Raw genomic sequence first — 21,826 nt, 5'->3', positions numbered from 1 at the left:
AGCCAAAGGAGGCAAGGACCTTTTATAAAAGTGACCTTTGTAGGATAAGAGGTGGTCAAGTTAAGAACAGGGGGTAAGGATGTGGCTTGGACTCCTGGTCTCATCACTCACTAGCTGTGGAACCTTGGTCAAATATTCTGCTCACAAAAATTAGGGGATATTTCATCGCTTCATATTCATTTTGAAATATCCCCTAGTTTTTGTGACCAGTATAGCTTACCTCCCTAAACCTGTATGCTCCTTTGTACTTCAGAAGCATTTAAACCTGCAAGAATTAAATAATTCATGCAAAGACAGAACCGTATTAAGGAAATGAAATCATCCATAATCCCATTATGCAGAGATTAACACTATTACTATTTGGTATATTTCTTCCTAATCTTTTTCCTTAGCCCCTGTGAGTAAATAGATTTTGAGTGGGCACATGATTAGAACCATGCTACATAAACAGATTGGCATCTACAGTTTTACCACTGAACTTTACATTGGGATAGTCTTTTCTTTAAGATAAGTAAGGAGAAAGAGACAGAGAGGGAAACTTCGAGCTGTTCCTATATGTGCCTGACCAGAGATCAAACCGGCAACCTCTGCACATCGCAGCAATGCTCCAACCGAGTTATATGACCAGGGCTTAATTTTTTTATTGATTGATTTTTAAAGAGACAGACAAGGAAAGGAGGAAAAAGTCATTCATTTGTTATTCCACTCAGTCATACATTCACTGGTTGCTTCCCATGTGTGCCCTAACCGAGGATCGAACCCACAACCTTGTTGTTTTGGGATGGCGTTCTTGACTGAGCCTGACCAGCCAGGTCCTTTATATCATATTTTTAAAGGCTGCATGATATTTCTTTTTAAGAATGGGTCATGATTTAACATTCTCTTTCTACTGCTTGGCACTTAAAGCAACAGATCGCTACCTTTCATTTCTTGTTCCATTTTACTTCTCTTTCCCAGAAAAAGTATCTTCCTCCTTCCATATTCCACCTGTGAGCCAAAAATTGTTAACGACTAATAAATCAACTAGCAATGTGAAAAACAAATTTTCATCAAGGAATAAGAAAAAAGTGGCTTCAAAACTGTCAAACTTCCATATTAAACTTCTAAAAAACAATAATAACCACTGGCATGCCCAGAAGTTATCTTTAGAAATCTCAGAAATCATCATGCTCCTTTTCCTTTGTTTTGTCTTCCTCCACTGAAATGTAAGTGCTATAAGGACAGAAACTTCATTGTTTTTTGTTTCTTCAACACCTAAAACAGCACCTAGAGCACAACGGGTGCTCACCATATTAAGTATTAGCTGTCATTACGTGCCAGGCACATTCCTAAGAATTCTGCACCCCCTCTGAGGTAGATTTATCGTTTTCCCCATAGTCATGAAGAAGCTAAGTAACTTATCCTAGGCCTCACAGTAAGTGGTGAAAAAAGGAATAAAACTCAGGCAGCCTAGCTATTTACCACCAAACTATACTGAATGAACTGATTAATTACACCAGCAGAGCTCCAGGTGACAGAATTAAAAATTGAGTATGATTATGCTAATTTTCCTGCTGATTAAATGCCAACATTATTGCTTTAATTGTTTTTTCACTACAAATATGTAGTTTGTCAACTGCATCAAGGATTAGATTTTGGAGAGCAAGTCTACAACCATTAAAATCTGGGATTAACAAATATGATCTCAAAAAGAAAAAAATACTTATAAATTAACTTTTGAAATAAACTGTTTAGAATAGATCAATGGCCCATGGGCTGGGCCACATGTGGCCCCCTGAGGCCATTTATCTGCCCCACCGCACTTCCGGAAGGGGCACCTCTTTCATTGGTGGTCAGTGAAAGAAGCATAGTTCCCATTGAAATACTGGTCAGTTTGTTGATTTAAATTTATTTGTTCTTTATTTTAAATATTGTATTTGTTCCTGTTTTGTTTTTTTTTTTACTTTAAAATAAGATATGTGCAGTGTACATAAGGATTTGTTCATAGTTTTTTTTTTTATAGTCTGGCCCTCCAACGGTCTGAGGGACAGTGAACTGGCCCCCTGTGTAAAAAGTTTGGGGACCCCTGGTTTAGATGCTAGGATACTTACTTCCCTCTATTTTTCCTTAGATTCAGCAGTCTCTGCTGCCAATCTAAATGCTTTTAGTTCTTTTAATTAGAGAAAACATTTTCTAGATTAGCTACCTTGAAATGATCAGATTTCTGATACGTTGCACTCCCTTTTCTCATTCCAGGCTATTTTAAGAAGGACCCATTTCTCCAATGAGAATAGATATGTCAGCCTAAGCCAACCTCTCTTTCCTCCTACCCCATCAGATTCTACCCTACCCCTCCAACTAGTGCCCCCAACAAATCCCCAAGGTCTATCAGTCAACTGCTCCTCTGAAAAAGGCACCACATTCACTCTATGTATAAACAGTTTTCACTCAATTTGGCTTTTGACTTTTGCTCCTTTAAAAAGAAAAAGTGGCAGTATCTCAAACAAAAGCCAGATATTGAGAAAAATGTGTCATTCACATGACAACCTATTTTACAGCCTGAAAAGCCAGTGTCATAGGCCTATATTCAAAGACACAAAGCTACTCAATTTTAAAGTACATACTTTCCAGTAACTTGGAGCCAAAAATGGATTTTACAACTTAAAGGTGACCACATATGTCCCTGAACAGAGACATTTCTAAACCCTTCTATTAATCATCCAGCCCATGGCCAAACTACTTTTAGTGGTTCACTAGGTCTCTTTGGCATAGTGTAACAAGAGGTAAGAAACTGGGAAATATTTTAACCATGTTATTATCTCCACTGAGCCAACATTTATATCTGAGTTTTACAGACTAATCCTAGAATAGCAAACAAAGAACCAGTTTTGGGGGGAAAAATACTGGCTTCCAATGTCATTATAAAATGGATGGTTTTACTGACTACTCTGACTACACAATAGCAAGCAAAACCCTTTGACCTTGGAAAAGCATAGTAAATGCAATACCTACTAATAAATAAAACCAAAAATAAATCTCTCACAAGTAAACTATTACATGAGTAAATAAAAGCTTGTCTTGTTCTATCATTTGCTTAAAAGCAAGCACAGTGGCAGTGTAGCGGGATTAAGAAACACAGCCAGACAAGTCCATAAAACCTCCAGTGTAAGATAAAACGACCCTGCTGGAGCAGCCAATGCGTTCTGACCTAACAGCTGTACACAGTTGCACTAATTAAAATGAAAGGCTAGTCTGCATAACACACAGGCAATTCACTGAACCTTACTGACAAGTTGGCAGGATTCACCATCACTCTCTTCCCCCCCACCCTACCCCCACAGACCTACAATGTAAACAATAAATTGGCACAAAGCTGAAGGTATACCCACTTGAAAATATGCACACATTCAAGCATTTCAGAAATAATCACTACCATGTAGAATGGAACATATCCTATAGGAACACAGGCTATAAAAACCCACACACACAAAGGAAGTGGTACAGCTACATTACGTCAGCTCTCGCCTCGATTCATAAATGCAAAACCACAAAACAAGACAAAAATCTAAATGGCCTTTTTTTTTCTGGAAACCTTCATAGAGTGAATGAACGTAGGTTGAGTCTCTAAATATGTTACTGCACAGCACTCGTTGATGCATCACTTTCAACAGCCACAGGGAGGGAAAAACTGTAATCTTAGTCAATTCTATCACGCACCCAGATCAAATAACATTTCAAGCTCGGCGGGCCAAGCGCGCCAGGGCCTGCCAGAGTACAATGAGCGCTCAAGTGCTCCGGACTGAAAACCACCTTTCACTGGGCCCAGAGATCTTTATAAAACAGTTAAACACGACTAAATTACAGAGTGGGAAAAAAACAAATACAAGCTTCTAACTGCTGCTCCCACACTATTGTGAAGTTGCTATAAAGCCTCTAAAATGTCTGCCTTGTGTTTTTTTACTAGGCAATGTAAATACTCAGAAAGGCAATTGCCTCTTAGAGCCCAAATCTATCACACATAAAAATGTAGAAATGGTTGTGCATCTGGAAATAATTGCCCACAGATCAACGAGCTTACATGGGATATTGTTCCCATCTGTAAGGATTCTAATCATATCTACTTTAAATCTGGAGCTCCCAGGAAAAAGGAAGGAAGAAAGGAAGGGAAGAAAGGAAGGAGGGAGGGAGGGAGGGAGGGAGGGAGGGAGGGAGGGAGGAAGGAAGGAAGGAAGGAAGGAAGGAAGGAAGGAAGGAAGGAAGGAAAGAAGGAAGGAAGGAAGGAAGGAAGGAAGGAAGGAAGGAAGGAAGGAAGGAAGGAAGGAAGGAAGGAAGGAAGGAAGGAGACTCAATATAGTAATTTTGGAACAGAACTGTAAGGACTTTGTCAACTCTGTTCTCAACTTTTACTCAATGTCTCCATTTTAAAGCACACTGACACACAATTTAAAAGGGAAAAATTAATCTCTCTGTTGAACCCCACATTCATTCACAAACCTTTTTTTCTTTAAATTATCATATGGCTGCGAGGAGGCCTCTAGCCAAACAATGCCCCAAGGAGTAGAGCTGCACATGTGTGCCAGGAAAAGAGGAGTAAAAACAAAGTAACCTATGACAGAGTTTCTTCCTCAGCAAATAGACCTCAAGCGGGTCTCACATAGCTTCCCTGAGAGCACAGGATTTGAGTAAACAAGGGGAAGGAAGCTGGTAAGCCACCATCTCAAAAATTTTAACAATCTAAATTTCAAGCAACCTTCTTCAAAACGATCTCTGCATTTTAACAACTCCGGTAGAATAACTACTTTGGTCTAAGAAACATATTATTTGTCAGATACCTCAAAATTACTTTATAATCAAGTCCACCAAATCCATTTTATCTTTAATTTTATGTTAAATTTACTACTCAGTAGGCAATGAAGTTTCTGATCGGTGACTTCTGGTTTATATATTGCTCATCTTCAATAAGGGTTTCCTTTCAAACACAAAAATACACACGGGTTCTTTAAAAACCATGTTTTCTCTGCACTCAAGATGTTCTTTGATTTACTTGATTGAGACTAGTATAACCAAAAGAAATGCAATGGGACACAACAAATACTGGTTCCTGAAAAGCCACCATCATTCTTAGTAACACCCAAGTTGTTCACCTTTCCTAGGGTCAGCGACAACACCCCACACACCCACCTCCGAGAGCCCCTGCGCCTACACTTGACCAACTTCCTGGCCCGAGCCCGCTTCCCCCTCACAGCACAGGGCGCTGGCCACTTGCCTGCTGCCGGTCAACGGCAGGAGCTGAGCCTGCGGGCCTCGTCCTCCTCCAGCTCAGGGCCCGCACACTCGGGCCGGGCCGCGGGCCGGGGCGGGGCGGGCGGGGCTGGGGCATGAAATGCACTTGCTAAACAAAAGGAGGCCCTGGCGGACGCAGGGCAGCGTGGTGGAGCGGTAGCAGGTCCCCACGGCTCGGAGGCTCCAGGAGGGGAGTCGGAAAGGAGTCGGCCGAGCTGGCCCTGCCCGCGGCAGGGGTGGGGGGATGAAGCAGCGCTCCTTCAGCCCCAGCGGCTGGGCCAACACTGCCACATGCTTGAGACCTAGACACCGGAGAGAAAGAGCAGCCTCCCCAGGCGGCGGCGGCGGCCGGGAAAACCTGGGCTGGATCCCAGCCTGCTCCTTGCGCGCTCCTGCCCGCTGCCACCACGGATGCGCACACAAAGCCGCTGCAATTTTATCTCCTTCCTAGCTTGGCCAGCCTCGCGCGTCTCCCCAGTCCTCCCTCCCCGTTGACAGCCGGAACTGAGAGGCTGTGTGATTGATGGCAGCTCTTAATAGCGTGGTCAGCTAGAAAATGCATCTGCAAGCAAGATATTAAAGAGGCAGCGCAGCAGCCCCGTGAGTGATCAGCAGTTCACAAGTCCTAGAGGTGCCTCTGCTTCTGCCAGGAATATTAATACCAACCACCTCTGACGTCTAACAAATGCAGATGAAATAACCAACAATCACAGATGTCCCAATATATATCCGAAAGATGTAGAGGAGAATCCTTGTTTGGTGTCAAACAGTATTGGTGACCCAAATTTTCCTTACAATTTCAGAATTTTCCGAGTCATTTGTTTAAAATTCTTCTCTCTGATCCTTTTCCTCAAAAAAATAAAGCTCTCTCTTCTATACAAGGCATGCTTAAATTGGGCTTCACTGTCCCTCTAATAAAGAAGCAAAATAAATGCACATTCCTTGCCAAGTGGCCTAAAGTATACATAAAGCCCACAGGCTACCTGATTCCAGACCCCTTGTTAATCCCATTGTTAGGTGCATCTACACAGAATTACCAACTGTTAATTTTAAATGTTTCTTTCCGCCTGACCAGGCAGTGGCGCAGTGGATAGAGCGTCAGACTGGGATGCAGAGGACCCAGGTTCGAGACCCCAAGGTCACCAGCTTGAGCACGGGCTCATCTGGTTTAAGCAAAGCTCACCAGCTTGGACCCAAGGTCACTGGCTTGAGCAAGGGGTCACACGCTCTGCTGTAGCTCCACGGTCAAGGCACATATGAGAAAGCAATCAATGAACTAAGGTGTCGCAATGAAAAACTGATGATTGATGCTTCTCATCTCTCTCTGTTCCTATCTGTCCCTCTCTCTGATTTTCTCTCTGTCCCTGTAAAAAAAAAAAAAAAAGTTTCTTCCCCACACCCATTATGGTAAGTATTCATCAACTTGCTAAAATTTATTAAAATTAAACTACATTCATACCATGTATTCCCTAGTAGTAGCAGCTAAGATAAATTTTCCTATTAAAAAGACACTCTGTAGAAATTTTTTTAATATAGTCCTATAGAATATAAATTCAAAGCATTAATAAGCTCAATGTCAACCCAAATGTGAAAGTCACAAGCTCAAAATTTAAATGATCACTTTTAATATCTTTACTATTACATCTTTTGCCTTCCAGGCAAGTTTCACTAAACTCTCAAATGGTCTTTATAAATGTTACTGGACCTTCCAAGGTTCAAGGCATCTTTATTGACCTTCCAAGGTTTAATAAAGTCGCTGAATTATTAGGGACCTCTTACCAACAGGCAGAGATTTAAATAAGTGATTTGCCCAGTCTCTCAACTAGGGAGGGAGGGGCTTGCTGGCACAGACAACCAAACTGACATGCACATTGCTATTTAAACATTCTGCAGATCTCTTTTAAAGAAAAATCAAGTTATTCTAAAGGAGCTAGAAATAGGCACTGAGAACGAGGGCAAATAAAACAATGTTTCTGCCACCTTGCAAGGTGGCCATGGTCAGTACAAATCGGAGATGGCCTACAGGGCAAGTGCTGCTCTGCTATAAGCCCCACTATACACCATCCCTCAGAGTCCATGCTGAGGGGCCTGCAGCTTGACAATCTGCTTCATAACCAAGTGGCTCTGAGATCACTCCATCCATGTCACAGATGAAATCAACTCTAAAGCCCTGCAGCAAAAGCCACTCCTGTACTGGGACACACTTCCATTTTCTAACCAGCTCGATCTAGACACACAGCAGAAGCTAAAGAGAGTTTTGTTTTGTTTTCCTGCAGACCTTTTTTAAAATGGTAGTTCATGGTAAATTGGAAAGGGCTGGTGAGAACCAAACTGCACTCTAATGAATTCATTTTGTATATAGTCTCCCAGTACCTAGTCTTGACAGCACTTTTATAACATATATATTCTTTTATCCTTGTCTTAAAGGCTCTCTGATAAGCCGTCCACACCCAGTCACCCACCTTCCAGTTACACCCGTGTTTCAATTTTCCTGAAGTATCAGGAGTGCTACCACAGGCCATCATCACTGCCTCTCACCACCTTGCCATCCTCCTCACCTCCCTGCCACACAGAGTTAAAGCCTACCCCTCCTTCGGATTGCAGGTCAAATATCACTCTGTCGGAGAAGCTTCCCCTGAGGCCTCATTCTAGGTCAAGTTCCTCTGTGACAGTTCTCAGGGAGCTGTGTTTCTTTCCTTGAGAGCATTTATCACAGTTTGTAATTCATTGATGTGATTTTCTGATTAATGTCCATCGTCCCTTCTAGACAGCAGGTTTCATTAGAGAAAGTTCTTTCTATATATTTGCCCATCATAATGTTGTAGTCAATACAGACAGACCACATATACGAGGGTATTATAACCATACAGCCTAGGTGTGTAGCATGGTACACAATCTAGGTTTGTATAAGGACATTACAGGATGTTTGCACAATGACAAAATCGACAGACACATTTCTCAAAACATATCTCCGTGTTTGACTGTATCAGGTGTCAAGCACACAGATCTATGGGATGAATAAGGGAATTGCGGATGACAACCATGTTTTATTCCTTTTGTATATTCTCTGCACAGTTCCTGGCACAAAGAAGCCTCCCTTGAAATAAGTAGTATCTACCCAAATAGCATTTATTTTATTAACCTTTAAAAGTCTAGAAAAGGAAGATTTTCATCCCTACTTTATATAAATAGTTATTTATATATATAAAGATATAAATAACTGTGCTAGGGGTAATTGAGACCCTAACCAGGACCCTATTTGCAAGCTACACTTTTAAGTTGATGAGATACAGAAGCCGTCATTAACTTATTCAATCCAAGTTCTTCCTATTTACTTGGCATGTAAGCAAGGGGCAGACAGCAACAGGTAAACTAGAGAGATCACTAAATCTTATACACACTCACAGAGCAGTGTAAACAGAACATAAAAATCTGAAAGTACATTGTACATTAATTTGTCTTCCAAGCTTCTCTGCGTGCAAAAGTACTGTGAAATTTGAAATTCGGCTATAAATGGAAGACGACGAATAATCCTTCACCTCTCTTTTACCTTAAACTTTCCTTTATTATCAGTTTTTTCCTCTTTAAAAGACCTCTATTTCCCTGACAGGGAAGCCTCTGTAAGAGCTCTCTTAAGCCGAGGACTCCCAGTCAGTTATGACAGACCATAAAACCATCCAAAACCATCCTCCCCACCTCCTCAAAGTGAAAAATTCATTTTAAACCCCATTAATGTAAGACTGTAAGTTAAGGGATACATAGATAAGAAATGGAAATTAATTACAAGACAGACAACTTCTCAAATGCTCAGCACATGAAAAGATGAAATACTAAGTGAGAGAAAAAAAATTAGATCTATCCCATCCCACACTCCAAATTAATCCTCATGGGTACTTTCAGCAGTTCACTAGCATTGCTTAGTTCCCACACCTCACCCTGGCCTTGCCTGTGCCACTGCTTTCTTTTACCCTGAGTTCCATTCCATATAAATTCCAGCTCCAGGTTTTATGATACCCTTCATTTATCAAAACAACTCTGTCAAGTTGAGTACCATTAACAAATAATGAGAGAAGACAACAGATGCAGTTAGAAGCACAGCACTCCATATTCTACAGGCCTCAGCTTGCAGCCAAGTGAGCTGACATCTGACTTCACCCTAACAGTTATAATTAAATACAAAGTCTAGTTAAACTAACATTAAAGCTGTGACCGGGAACAGTACACAGGGGAAATGTGAAGTATAACCTTAGCACTAGTTGAACAGAACTCAGGTATTCCAGATCCTCAACCTCAAACAGCTACCCTGAATTTACCCTCCCTGCCACTCTGATTGTGTCACAGCAAGGAAAACCTCTGGCCATATCTTCTAAGGATGGTGGCTTTGGGACACTCCCCAAGACCACCAAAGGGGAAAGGAAATCACATTTTTATGTGAAACTTTAAAGATAACATTCATGGAACGGTAACAACTAGTGAGGTCTGCCAAAATTTTAACTATCGAGTTGAGACAATCAGCATTCTTTTCTATAACATTATCTAATAAAATTATTCAGATTAAATTAACTTAGCTCACACCATTGTCAAAATCTCAAAAGAATACCAAAGTCAATCAATCAAACTGTGACTGAATCAAGGGTTGTGCTAGTACTAGTTAGCTATGTTTGCATAGTATCCTAAGATGGGGTGGTTTTGTTTTATTACTAAGCAGAATACAGAGTTATCATTTTAAACAAACCATCAACTTCTTTACTTTTTTTCAACTTACAAAATGGTATCACACAAAACCTCTAGAGTTTTCAAAAGAAAAAAATATATATAGCCCTGGCCGGGTAGCTCAGTTGGTTTAGAGCATCATCCTGATACATCAAAATTACAGGTCTGATCCTCAGTCAGGGCACATACAAGAATCAATCAATAAATGCATAATTAAGTGGAACAAATCAATGTATGTTTCTCTCTTTCTTCCTCACTGAATGAACAAATGAACAAAAAATATCTAGTTTTTTGGAAGCTCTTTTGGATTGCGTAATGTATGTTCCTACAGAAAATCCAAACAATTCCATTCAACAAGTTGAAGTGTTTCTCTCCAGACTCTCTTCTAGAATTCATGTATACAAATATACACAAATACTTAAGAACACATATATTCATTTGGGGGTCCATTCCACTGATTTTTTTACTGATTGATTTTAGAGAGACAGAGAGTGGAAGGGGGGGAGCAAGAGAGGGAAAGGAAGAAAGAGAGAGTGAGAAGGGAAAGGAAGAAAGAGAGAGTGAGAGAGAGAGAAGCATTCATTCATTGTTACACTTAGTTGTGCATTCATTGGCCACTTCCATGTGTGCCCTAAACAGGGATCAAACCCGGGGGGTTGTGATTTAGCCAGTTTGCACCTGTTCGGCAGAACCAATACCTAATTTTTTGTTGAGTTTGGTGAACCGGTGTTAAAATGGCACTTGTAACCAGGGTTCTCTCTAAGGTGGGCAACTGAGCCTACCAATAGGTGGCTCCCAATGTAGAAATCACAAATTCACATTCCTTACTCTTTATCAACATTCATCTGCACAATAGTACAGTCTAAGCACCCGAAGTAATGTTCATTCCGTCCACAGGTGAAAAAAATTTTGACAACTATGCTTGTAATATTCTTTTCATAAAACTCACTATACCTTTGATGAAATACTGTATTTTAATTCCTTCGCATTTGTTACTTCAGTAAACAAACATATAACATGAAGAGAAAAAGAACCCAACAACCACAGGGTGACAAGCTGTCATTGTTTCAGTCTTGTGTTATGCCCAAAATTCCCGAAATGATATGAATATTATTTCATATTTTTTCATTGATATTTTAAAACTCTTTCTTATAATCTAGTTTTGTGTATCTTTTATTCTTATATAAGTACATATTAAACACACAAAATAATAAATTACCTTTTGGCATATCTTTTTTTATACTTTTTAAATGGTGATTAAGAGCAGAGAACCCATTGTTAAATTATTTGAATCCCATCTCTAATCAAACCCACAATCTTGGCATTTCGGAATGATGCTCTAACCAACTGAGCTAACCAGCCAGGGTCTTTTCCATTGATTTTTATTTCATGAAAATGAAATCCTATTATTTATGCTATATGGCAAGTAGCTTCTCTCACTATACAGGAGACCACTGAAATCCAACTCTTTATTTTTTTTTTTTTTGTATTTTTCTGAAGCTGGAAGCAGGGAGGGGGGGACAGTCAGACAGACTCCCGCATGCTCCCTACCTACCAAGATCCACCCGGCACGCCCACCAGGGGTGATGCTCTGCCCACCAGGGGGCGATGCTCTGCCCCTCCAGGGCATCGCTCTGTTGCGACCAGAGCCACTCTAGCGCCTGGGGCAGAGGCCAAGGAGCCATCCCCAGCACCCGGGCCATTTTTGCTCCAATGGAGCCTTGGCTGCGGGAGGGGAAGAGAGAGACAGAGAGGAAGGGGGGGGTGGAGAAGCAAATGGGCGCTTCTCCTATGTGCCCTGGCCGGGAATTGAACCCGGGTCCCCCGCACGCCAGGCCGACACTCTACCGCTGAGCCAACCGGCCAGGGCCCCAACTCTTTTTTAATGTTGCACAGAATTCTATAGTATGGGAATACCATAATTAAATAGTGCCCAATTATTATAACCCAGTTCTATTTGTATCTATGTGCATTTATGTGAGTATTTCTACATGGTAGGAACCTCTTGTTCCATAGACATGCATTTTTAGGTCATACTCTTCCCAGCAGTAGGCTCTGTTCCCACATATTGCAGTAATATAATGTTACAGTAATTAAATTTAGAGAAAAATATGGAAGATGTATATAAATAATTAGGATATAATATTAAAAGCAATTAAGGAAATTAAAGTTATGCCATCTGGATAGGAATTAATATATGTAGTGTGTACAGATATGATAAAAAGACTCTGCCTTTCCTGCAGGGCCCAGTTAGTGTGTGTGTGACGTTACATGAACACCTTAAAGGTGGCTTGATGTGACATTTCAGTAGATTAACATAAAACAGGTTTCCTGCAAGGAACTCCCTAAAAGGTGGGTTGATGTAATAATCCTGTAGATTGACACCTGTTAGAAGGCGTTGGCCAGAAAAAGTACTAAAGCTGAGGGGCCCCCTTGCTACGGTAGTCGCCCAGACTCCAACATTGAATGTGGACCATCTCCATGCTGCTCTGACCAAAGACAGCTGAGAGGAGCATGCCAACGGGGTCCCCCTTAAGCTGTATGCAGGCACGCCAAAATTGTGAGTAATAAAGTGCCTGTGTGGTTCTTGCAACTAATTTGTGTGTCAGTCATGTCTTTCCTCCAGTGGCAGCTGGTCTCAGCATTAATAAGTAGAATCCTCATAGCTGCCTCAAGAGTAGTCTCAAAGAGGCTGCCAGCCCTGCTGATGAGCAGGAGTATCCCATTGCACGGGGAAGTCCAATCGGGGACACCTGATCTACGTAGAGCTTGGGTCTACTGGGACACCACACCAGCATTCTGGTGGTTTGTCTGAGTGTTGCATTACACACTCTCCTGGATTTCCTACTCTCTGGCCATTCTCTACTTCTCTCCATGACTCCTATGAATGGGTAGTCACTCATGAGCCTCTTATACATTCTAGCATTTCTCTTGAGTAAGAAGATTCATTCTAAAGCTACTTCTGTGCTACTGATTGCAAATTTTTATTTTATTTTTTGCCCTAAGCTTGCTTTTTAGCAACAGATCCATGTTTCAAATGCCCTCTGGGATCCACCACAATGATATTACTCAGATACTCTCAAATCGTCCTAAACCAAATCAGTGTTCTTCCCCACATGTATGTCTTGGCTTCCCCCACACAGTCCCAGGATACTCCTGCTAACCTGAGTGTAGGTATTAATTGCATGTCCTTTTTGTAAAAAACAAAAATGATTTATATCCTAAAATGTATATGAAATCAGAATTTGTATATTTTTGAAGATTTTATTTATTGGTTTTGGAGAAAGGAGAGAGAGAAAGGCAGGGGAAGGGAGAGGAGTGGGAAAAGCATTACCTCGTAGTTGCTTCTCATATGTGCCCTTATCTGGCAAGCCCAGGGTTTCAAACCGGTGACCTCAGGACACCAGGTCAATGCTTTACCCACTGTGCCACCACAGGCCAGGTAGCACGTTTCTTTTTAACATGCTTCCTGTAACCAATTTTTTTTTAAATTTATTCATTTTAGAGAAGAGGGAGGGAGGGAGGAGGGGGGGAGGAAGCATCAACTCCCATATATGCCTTGACCAGGTAAGTGCAGGGTTTTGAACCGGCAACCTCAGTGTTCCCAGGTCAACGCTTTATCCACTGCACCACCAGAGGTCAGGTTGTAACCAATTTTTTTTTTTTTTTTTTAATTTTACAGAGACAGAGATAGACAGGGACAGACAGACAGGAACGGAGAGAGATGAGAAGCATCAATCATCAGTTTCTCGTTGCACATTGCGACTTCTTAGTTGTTCATTGATTGCTTTCTCACATGTGCCTTGACCGTGGGCCTTCAGCAGACCAAGTAACCCCCTGCTGGAGCCAGCGACCTTGGGTCCAAGCTGGTGAGCTCTTTGCTCAAGCCAGATGAGCCCACGCTCAAGCTGGCGACCTCGGGGTCTCGAACCTGGGTCCTTCCGCATCCCAGTCCGACTCTCTATCCACTGCGCCACCACCTGGTCAGGCACCAATTTTTTTTTTAAAGCAAGTTGGGGGGGGGGGGGTGAGAAGCATCAACTCATAGTTGTGGCACTTATTTATTGATTGCTTTCTCATACATGCCTTGGGGTGGGGGGCTTCCAGCCAAGCCAGTGACCATAGGGTCATGTCTATGATCCCACACTCAAGCCGGATGAGCCTCTGCTCATGCCAGTGACCTCAGGGTTTCAAACCTGGGTCCTCAGCATCCCAGGTTGACATTCTATCCACTGTGCCACCGCCTGGTCAGGCAGAATTAGCACATTAAACATAAAATAATTCTCAACTTTGAGCACCAGCAAATGACTTTTATTATTTTAATAACAGGTAACTATCATCTAATCCATAGTTTGCAAGCCTGAAAGGTAAATCAAGGTCAGGTGCTTACTAATATGAATTTTTAAAATAACTTTCCTACATAATTACCTGTCCATTCACTTATCACATCACTTTCCATTCAGCCAACATTTAATGTTCTACTCACATAGTTTCTTTGTAAGTAAAGGTGCTAAAGAACAGAAATATAAAAACTTATATCAATTAGGTTGGTGATAATAATTACATCCATAGAAAAAGACTTACAGAGAAACTAAGCTCTGGCCGGTTGGCTCAGTGGTAGGGCATCGGCCTGGCATGCAGGAGTCTCAGGTTCGATTCCTGGCCAGGGCACACAGGAGAAGCACCCATCTGCTTCTCCACCCCTCCCCCTCTCCTTCCTCTCTGTCTCTCTCTTCCCCTCCCACAGCCAAGGCTCCATTGGAGCAAGGTTGGCCCGGGCACTGAGGATGGCTCCATGGCCTCTGCCTCAGGCGCTAGAATGGCTCTGGGTTGCAATACAGCAGCGCCCCAGATGGGCATGCTGGGTGGATCCCGGTTGGGCGCATGCAGGAGTCTGTCTTACTGACTCCTCGTTTCCAACTTCAGAAAAATACAAAAAAAAAAAAAAGGACGGAGAAGCACAAACATGTATTTTGTATTAATTAGACAGTCCAAATTATTGGGGGAAAGTTAGTTTTTACGTCCTTTAATGACAGATTCTTAATATTTACTTTTATATTTAAAAATAAAACATGAGCTGCCCTGGCCAGTGGCACAGTGATAGTGTCATCCCAGAATGCCAAGGTCGCCTGTTCAATCCTAGGGTTGCAAGGTTTGAGCCCCAGTCAGGACATGTAAGAGAAGTAACCAACAGGTGCACAACTAAATGGCACAATGAATTGATGCTCTCTCCCTTCCCCAACCCTTCCTCTCTCAAAAAATAAAAAAATAAAACACTGCATTAATTTCAACCTACATAATGTTGCAATCTACATAATATAATTTATATATTCTTGAAAAATAACTAGAAATAATGTCAGATTCTCAAATTCAAGGAGGCTAATTTTTAGTAAAACTATAAACAACACATACTTCATATATAGGTAAAGCATTAAGGCTGGATGTTAATCACAACTTCCCTTTTTGTTTAACACTTCCCAACACAGCCCAAACACATCTGATTGATACATTGCTAATACATATTTAAAGTGTGATTTCATGAAGTAGAAAATTATCAACATTATTAAAATAAAATATATTCAGAGCAGGAAGGGGAATGGTGGGAAAAACAGCTTGCAACACATCAAATCCCTCTTTTTTAAGAACAGAGAGCAGACACAGCAAAATCTTCTGACACAGTAAGTCAAAGGTCAGCCCGGTAGTTTTTGGAAGTGGTTAGCCAAGACATTTTCATCTCTATTTTAAACTCACTAGATCTCTCAGATTATACAGATGAAATTATAGTGTTCCAATAAAGTGATACTTTGAAAAGGCAAAAATACATTTAAGAAGAGAAATTTATCTTCTGGAAAAGTATTCCAGTTCAAAAGAACAGAGTTTTGTGAAAGAAATAGCTCTGGGCCTCAGGACCCTTGCAGGATGTGTAATGTGGTCTGAAAATATGTGATCAAATCAATGGGGAGATCCAGTCAGGTTTATTGAAAGTACATAATCTTAAAACAACTAAAAATCCCGAATGGAAACATTTTACCAAGAATTCAAAATTTCATCCAGATGGACAGATATTTGTACAACTAATGCAATACTAACATCCAAAACACTGCTTTGCCCTCTAAAAAAAATTCTGAAGTACAGTATTTTTCACTCCATAAGATGCACCTGACCATAAGACACACCTAAGGTTTAAAAGAGGAAAATTAAAATAAAATCACAAACATCTATTTTAGAAAAAGTATAAATTCAACTGTTTCAAAAGATTAAATCAGTACCATATGCCAAGTTCAACATCACCAGTAGTATTGAGCCAGTACTTGTCTGCTTCAAAACCAATCATACTTCTCTCTCTAGAAAATATCAAGACTCTAGTTCAAACTATCTACTCAAACATGCAATACGCTGGCTAATACAAAAATCAACAGCCACAGTCTCGAGAATGTTTGACCTTAACAAACACAAGGTACTTTCTTTTGGGCTGGAGGAGAAAAACGTTAGAAGGGAGTGAGAGAGACTGTCATTAAGATGAATTCTGAACATCCATTTGAGTTCAACTTTAACTGAGTAGGAAATGCAAATACTCGGGATGCAGGAAACAAAAGTACAAAGGAAGACATGCTAACATTTTCATTATTTAATTAATTCTAACAATGAAATCTAAACACTGACCACCACCTCCAATCTTCAAAGCAAGCTAACTCTACAATGAAATATATGAGAGCCCTAACGCAGGCTCTGGTATGTTTAAACAATTATAATGTAAAGCATGTTCACTCTCACAAGTGAAAGGAAATGACTGCCAAATGCTTCCTTTACAATCTCTGCAGAATAAAGCAGTCTCTTTAATGTGAAATTTTCCTGACATTCCAATTGTACCAGACATTGAACAGAGACGCATGTAAAAACTGACCTGGTTCTATTATCTTTTATTGAAGGCCTAGAAAAGATCAGGCATGAGTCCACTGCTGTTTACATTTTTTGGTGCATTAATCACTTTTACACTCAAGGGCTTTGGAAAAATTCAATAGATTTTTTTTTTTTAATGACAATAACCACAGGATGTAACCATAGCTGTATTGGTCTTTTTCTCAGGAAGGTCAGAAAAGCTTTAAAAACAGGAAGTCTGTGCTATAAGGTTGAGAAATGTTTGTTTTAACAGTCGAAAGCTTTCTGGTTGCAGTTTGCAGTCAGGTGCTATGGAGAACTAGTGTTTATTCTTCCCAGCCACGGATTAATGTCACTGGGGAAACGGCCAAAAAGGTGCTCAAACAACTTTAAAAAGCACATAATCCTAAAATAAGACTTATTATAAAACCTGAACTGTCAACCATCCTAGTTAACCTTCAACATTAAATAGAAGCTAATTTAGTAAGTACAGGAGAAGGTACAGCTTATCGTCTGTGGGAATTCACAAAAGCTAAAAAAACACAATAAACAATACTAGTAAACAATACTAAGGCAGCAAGTTGGGTTAAAAATGAACCTTGCCATTGTATACATGTTTTTTTATTGATCACCTCATATCATTATACTAAATTAATTATTGTAATCAAATATAAGAATGATAATTTCTTTTTTGAAAGAGAAAGAGAAACAGAGACAGGAAAGGAGAGAGATAAGAAGCATCAACTCGTAGTTGGGGCACTTCAGTTGTTCATTGATTGCTTCTCATATATACCTTGACCTGGGGACTGCAGCTGAGCCAGTGACCCCTTGCTCAAGCCAGCAACCTCAGGCTTCAAGCCAGAAACCATAGGGTCATGTCTATGATCCCACGCTCAAGCCAGCGACCCCATGGCTTAAGCTGGGGATCCTGCACTCAAGCCAGCAACCTCAGGGTTTCAAACCTGGGTCCTCCGCATCCCAAGCCAACACTCTATCCACTGCGCCATTACCTGGTCAGTCTGTGCTACACTATTTTTAATCTTGTCATGTGCCTAGTGCTATAGATTAAATGTTTGTGAGTACCCCCTAAAATTTTTCATATATTGAGATATTTTTTCTTTTTATTTTTTATTTAGAAATACCATATTTTTCACTCCATAAGACACACCTGACCATAAGAGACACCTAGGGTTTTAAGGAGGAAAATAAGAAAAAAAATATTCTGAACCAAATGGTGTTAAAATATTTAATAAAATACTGTATTTTTTGTTCCACAAGACGCATGGGCATTTCCCCCTCCACTTTAGGGGGGGGAATGCATCTTGTGGAGCAAAAAACACAGTAAATTTAATGAGGTGACATTTATCAATAAAAGAGTAAAGAGTACATAGGTTTTAGATGAACATCTCTATAGCACTTGAACTGTCAATTTCGTTGTGTGCCCATCACGCAAAGTCAAATAATTTTCTGTCACCATATATTTGTATGCCCCTCTCCCCACTAACAATCACTTCACTTTTATCTATGTCCATGAGGTTTTTTAATTTAATTCTACTAGACAGTAAAAGAAATTTCTGCCTGACCAGGCGGTGGTGTAGTGGATAGAGCGTTGAACTAGGATGCAGAGGACCCAGGATCGAGACCCCGAGGTCACCAGCTTGAGCATGGGCTCATCTGGCTTGAACAAAAAAAAGCTCACCAGCTTGGACCCAAGGACACTGGCTCGAGCAAGGGGTTACTCGGTCTGCTGAAAGCCTGCGGTCAAGGCACATATGAGAAAGCAATCAATGAATAACTAAGGCGTTGCAACAAAAAACTGATGATTGATGCTTCTCATCTCTCTCCATTCCTGTCTGTCTGTCCCTCTCTATCCCTCTCTCTGACTCTCTTTGTCCCTGTAAAAAAAAAAAAAAAAAAGGAAAATCTAATTTCTTAATTCTACTTTTTATTTAGCTTTTGTTTATATATAATAAGGTAATCAAAAAGAATGTCATGCCTGACCTGTGGTGGCGCAGTGGATCAAGCACCGACCTGGAATGCTGAGGTTGCCGGTTTGAAACTCTGGGCTTGCCTTGTCAAGGCATATATGCGAGTTGATGCTTCCTGTCCTCCCCATCCCTTCTCTATGCTCTCTAAAATGAATAAATAAAATCTTTAAAAAAAAAAAAAAAAAAGAGGCCCTGGCCGGTTGGCTCAGCGGTAGAGCGTCGGCCTAGCGTGCGGAGGACCCGGGTTCGATTCCCGGCCAGGGCACACAGGAGAAGCGCCCATTTGCTTCTCCACCCCTCCGCCGCGCTTTCCTCTCTGTCTCTCTCTTCCCCTCCCGCAGCCAAGGCTCCATTGGAGCAAAGATGGCCCGGGCGCTGGGGATGGCTCTGTGGCCTCTGCCTCAGGCGCTAGAGTGGCTCTGGTCGCAATATGGCGACGCCCAGGATGGGCAGAGCATCGCCCCCTGGTGGGCAGAGCGTCGCCCCTGGTGGGCGTGCCGGGTGGATCCCGGTCGGGCGCATGCGGGAGTCTGTCTGACTGTCTCTCCCTGTTTCCAGCTTCAGAAAAATGAAAAAAAAACAAAACAAAAAAAAAAAAAGAATGTCATGATCATTTGTGGACTCCAATTTATATGGAATTAAATGTTACATTATGAAAACTTTAAGATTAAAAAAATCTAAATATTATAATATGTATCTTATTAATTTAAAATTCCTTCGGCTTCCAAAAAGCACTGCTCAGAAAATCATATATCAAGATAAAGTATTTTAAAATATGAACACAAAGGACTATTATCATAAAAGTTCATCATTTACCCCAAGGTGTGTCAAGAGGAGAAACAAATCAAAGTGATTTTCAATTTGATAGCTAACTTAAAAAATTTTTAATGTTTACCTCTTACAATATTCCTAACAGGGGCTTGTACTACCTTCATTTAACACATAGGAGTAAAATGACATTCCCTTAACCACTTAGGTGTTCTCTTTATCTTTCCAAAGGCATCACTAATAGCAACTAATAACCCTAAAGAGGTTCCTATGGATTCTCAGTTTAGTGAACACAGTGTAATGGTCAGACTTCTTTCCTGGAAATTGAAAGACAACAGAGCAATGCCTTAAAAAATGTGAGGAAAAACAGTATCCAACCTAAAATTCTATACCTCGCCAAACTATGCATCAAGTACAAATATAAAATATATTTTAGGATATATACAGACTCAAAACATTCATCTCTCAAGTAATGCTTCTCATGAAGTTAACTCCATAACTGAGTGAAGAAACCAAACAAAAATCTAAAATATTATCTCTAAGGGGATGCCTAGAGTTAAAAGAGGACCTTTTCAACATCTAGGCGGTAAGTATAGACATTAAATCAAGATGAGAGATTTTGCCTGACCAGTGATGATGCAGTAAATAGAGCATGAACCTGGGACACTGAGGTCTCAGGTTCAAAACCTGGAGGTCACTGGCTTGAGTGCAAGCTCATCTGGCTTAAGCACAGGATTGCCAGCTTGAGCGTGAGATTATCAACATGACCCCATGGTCACAGCCTTGAACCCAAAGATCGATGGTGTGAGCCCAAGGTCACTGGCTTAAACAAGGAATCACTGGCTCAGCTGGAGCCCCCCTCCCCTGGCCCAGGTCAAGTCATGTATTAGAAGCAATCAATGAACACCTAAATGTGCTGCAACTACAAGTTGATGCTTCACATCTCTCTCCTTTCCTATCTGTCTCCCCCCACCAAAATAAGATGAGGGATTCCAGGAGGTATATCATCAAGAATGATTTATAGATTCCCTAATATCTTCCATTACGCTGAAAGTTTTATATAGTTCTATTGGAAAATGTGAGGCTCATTTAGATAGGAAAATACAAAGCTAATCAAAGAAATGAGAGCGAGAAAGAGAGAAATATAAATTTGTTGTTACACTTATTCATGCATTCACTGGTTGATTCTTATATGTGTGCCCTGACCAGGGGATTGAATCCGAAAACTTGATGTATTGGGACAACATTCTCACTAACTGAGCTGCCTGGCCAGGGCCAGAGTACTGATATAATCACAGACTATGATATGAGTACAGGGGGGAGGTGGACAAGAGAGTAAGTAGGTGATATAAAAAGGTTATACTGTCATCTCTCATTGGGCAAAGTCAATAAATAGTGTCAAAAATAGAAAATAAAAACATATTCTTCATCAATATTGAGGTAACAAAACAAGTGACTTTAAAGTTAAAATGTGTTGCCCTGGCCAGATAGCTCAGTTGTTTGAAGCATCGTCCTGAAGTGCAACGGTTGCTGGTTTGATTCTCAGTCAGGGCACATACAGGAACAGTTCAATGTTCCCACCTCTCTCTTTCTCTCTCCTTTCCTCTCTCACTAAAATCAATAAATAAAAATTCTAAAAAAAAAAAAACTTTATAATGTTAAAATGTGTTGCCTCTGGGAGTGGAATCCAAGGACCAGGAGGAATGGAAACTATTATAAAAATAAATAAATAAGCCTTACAATACATTTGATTCTTTAAATCTATGTACATATATTACCTAAATAAAATTAAACATTAATAAAAATGCTGCCAAATGACCTTAACTACTGTTTTTGAAAGATTCACTGTCACACACTCATTTTGGGAAGAGCTTTGGTCAGCTGATGAACAGAGCTGTCAATTTCAGAACTTCAATTTAAAAAAAAAAAGAAGAAAGAAAAGAACAATCTAGCCAAAGAAGCAGTCAGTCATTTTAAGCAAACACGGGCACTAGAACTAAAATTTATTTTTCTTCATAGAGCAGGTTGTATTACATTTCGCCACCTGCTGGCAAGACTCTTAAAATTTAGCCTCTCCATTGTGGTTATAATCATCAAATTTTTGTTTGTTTTCCAGAGACAGAAATAGAGTCAGAGAGAGGGATAGACAGGGACAGACAGACAAGAACGGAGAGATGAGAAGCATCAATCATTAGTTTTTCGTTGCACGTTGCAAC

General features: G+C 40.6%; 1 protein-coding gene across 4 annotated transcripts in view; it reads right to left on the bottom strand.

Annotated features, from left to right (window-relative positions):
- Positions 1 to 21,826, bottom strand: part of RERE (arginine-glutamic acid dipeptide repeats) — a 433,372-nt gene that overhangs the window by 306,533 nt on the left and 105,013 nt on the right. Inside the window, exon 1 of one of the 4 annotated variants that reach the window (XM_066270543.1) lies at positions 5,246 to 5,643. The exons of the other annotated variants lie outside the window; for them this stretch is intronic. The gene's annotated coding sequence lies outside the window, so the exon portion shown is untranslated. Of the gene's footprint in view, positions 1 to 5,245; positions 5,644 to 21,826 lie in introns of those variants that run through there. 4 annotated transcript variants of the gene reach the window in all.

Source organism: Saccopteryx bilineata, chromosome 3 (genome assembly GCF_036850765.1).
Source record: "Saccopteryx bilineata isolate mSacBil1 chromosome 3, mSacBil1_pri_phased_curated, whole genome shotgun sequence".
NCBI lineage: Eukaryota > Metazoa > Chordata > Mammalia > Chiroptera > Emballonuridae > Saccopteryx > Saccopteryx bilineata.
Note: the sequence above shows the minus strand (reverse complement) of the source record. Positions and strands in the feature narration are given on the sequence as shown.